The following is a 2,601-nucleotide window of genomic DNA, read 5'->3' as shown; positions in this document are numbered from 1 at the left end:
AAGATGGAGACTTCCGTCCTGCGCGTGCATATACTGGCTTCACTTGATTTCAGAAGCAGCCGCTCCAATATTACAGCTCCATGATTAAAGAAGCAGCCGCTCCAATATTACAGCTCCATGATTAAGAGTGCCTCCTTTTTTATCAAGACCATTAAGGGTTAGGTCAGATTCACAGTGGGGGCGGCCGGATGACGAGGGACGGGGCGCAACAAATCCGGACGGACAACCCCCCGAAAAATTTCTACGATTTTTCGACCTGTCCGGATTCGATCCCGGGTTCCTCAGAGCGGTAGACTGTCGCCTAAACCAGTGTTCCGCAACCGGTGTGCCGCGGCACACTGGTGTGCCGTCACATGGTGAAAGGTGTGACGTGAACTTTTACATATTCTGTTAATTTCAAGTTTTATTTATATATTTTTATCACAGTTGTTGTGTTTCTTATGCTTGTATTTCATTTTCTGCTGCAGCACTGATGAAATAAGATGATGTTTGTTTATTTTTACAAGCCACGCATTTTTATGTATTCTAAGAAATTATATGTAAAATTAATTTGCTCACAGGTAGGTGTTGATGTCTGTTTAATAACAATAATAATAGGTTAGTGGCATTACGTAATTCTATTAATAGTAGAATATACGTTTTTGAGGGGAATAACATTTTGGTGTGCCGTGGGTGAGTCATGGGTGTGCCGCAAGTAGAAAAAGGTTGCGGAACACTGGCCTAAACTGCTCGGCCAGTCTTATTTTTATCATTTTTCATGCTAAATTTTAATAAAACGAATATAATCACAAAATGTAATTTTTATTATATACGACAGATATTGGATAAATAATACATATTATATTTCCTTTATATTGAAAATAAAGAAATGTCCATGTACGTTGAGAAATTTCCCTAGCGGTAATCTTTTTGTTGACAAACAGCTGCAGTAACGTTAGTTAGTAAGCAGTACCGTTAGTCGGCTTATAATTTTAATTCTGTAAGTAAGTAATTAAGTAATATATAAATAAAATTTCTGTATAAAAAGTTCAAACTCATTTTATTATTTTAAAAATTAAACATTTAAATAAAACTATTTAATACTAATTGAATAATTAATGTTATTGTGCAATGCTCTTAATTAAAAAGACAAAATCTTTATTTTTTAGAGTAATTGGATATTAATTACTTCCAATTCGTCAGTAAATGATTTATGTTTATTGAAAAAAACCATTTTCATCATCTGAGAAATTGAAATAAACAATAATTAAAGGTAAGATTATATAAAATAAGAATGATTTTAAAATTGTGATTGTAAAATAACACAAAAAGTTTAAAATAATTTATGTAAAACAACTTACGATAAGGCTAAATATATTAAGGTCGTCCATATGGAGACGGCTCAGCTTGATGCTTTTCTCTATTTGTGGAGGCTTATCTCCTCTCCAGTTTCCAGTTTTTCCACAATGTGATGGGGGATGAAACTTCGCTCTGGTATTGGTTTGTCTGTCCGCAGTGTGGTTGGGAATGTTTGGCTCTGGAATCTTTTCTATGCTGTAGCCTGGCTATGTTGACTTTCTTGTCCTTGGTCTACTGGTTTATGCTTCGTGTCTCCCTGCTACTGTATTGAAGCATTAGAGACCTTTCTCTGCCAGGGAGATTGCTTCTTGTAACCGTTACTGGTAGCAATGTTGAAGGAAAAGACTACAGGCCAGAACCTCCGTACGAACAGTGAAGTGAAGTGAAGCTAAACATATTTCTTCTGTAATGGATACACAGTATTGACAGCACCATGTTAAAGTTATAGTATAACATGTTATAGTATACAGAAACTAAAAATCCAAGTATCTTGAGTTGGATCTTATTTTTAAAGGTGTTTGCCTCAAAGTTCTTTTCCTATTGTTAATTCCAATGAGATCGCTACTAAAGATACAGCGATTAATAATTTATCTAATATTAAATGCTGATCAATTTTAATGATTTTTTGGTAGTGAGAAATTAGACTTGATAAAAAATCAAATTGTAGATTTTATCCATAGAATATAAAACTGAGCAAGATTTAATTTGTTATTTACCATCACATCATGTTATGGATGTAAGCTATTTCTATTGTGAGTATAAAACTAAAATGAATCATGAATCCAAGCAGGGACTTCCCCAATCCCCAGCTCTTCTCCCCTCTTGAGAGGGGAGAAGAGCTGGGGATTTTTCTCTGGGTCCAGAAAAACTTTGGGGCTGTAGTGATTCCTACCCTTATAAACTTAATGTTATTTTTACTAACAGAAAATAAAATCTTTAAGATTTCATTTTGCTAATAAAGAAACATTCTACATATTTCATTTGTTAAAAAATAGTTAAAGGGTCCCACTATCCTGGGTCCCATATAACCTCTTGACAGTCCTGGATCCAAATGTGACCTTGTAAGAGATAAACCTCTGAAAAATTTGCCTTCTACAGTGTTGAATGACTGACAAAAAATCATTGAAAATATAAACTCAAAAAATTGGAACAATATCTTAAACCATTGTTAGAATTAATGTTAGTTTTTTATTAGAACTAACAGGTTGTGATGATGAAATTTAGACATTTCAATTTTTTCTAGAATTGACTGGAAAAAAATGA

The 2,601-nt window shown here is 33.8% G+C and overlaps 1 long non-coding RNA gene across 1 annotated transcript; it reads left to right on the top strand.

The window, feature by feature from the left end:
• Window positions 1-905: 905 nt before the first annotated feature.
• LOC111613031 lies at window positions 906-1,201 on the top strand. Its single transcript, XR_002754708.1, has 2 exons — window positions 906-979; window positions 1,149-1,201. It is a non-coding gene; the product is annotated as an uncharacterized LOC111613031 (long non-coding RNA).
• The last annotated feature ends 1,400 nt before the right edge of the window (window positions 1,202-2,601 follow it).

The sequence above is a fragment of the Centruroides sculpturatus genome, unplaced genomic scaffold, assembly GCF_000671375.1.
Source record: "Centruroides sculpturatus isolate CEXI.00-Female unplaced genomic scaffold, Cexi_2.0 scaffold310, whole genome shotgun sequence".
Taxonomy (NCBI): Eukaryota; Metazoa; Arthropoda; class Arachnida; order Scorpiones; family Buthidae; genus Centruroides; species Centruroides sculpturatus.
The sequence above is the reverse complement of the archived record's forward strand: the minus strand, read 5'-3'. Positions and strand labels throughout refer to the sequence as shown.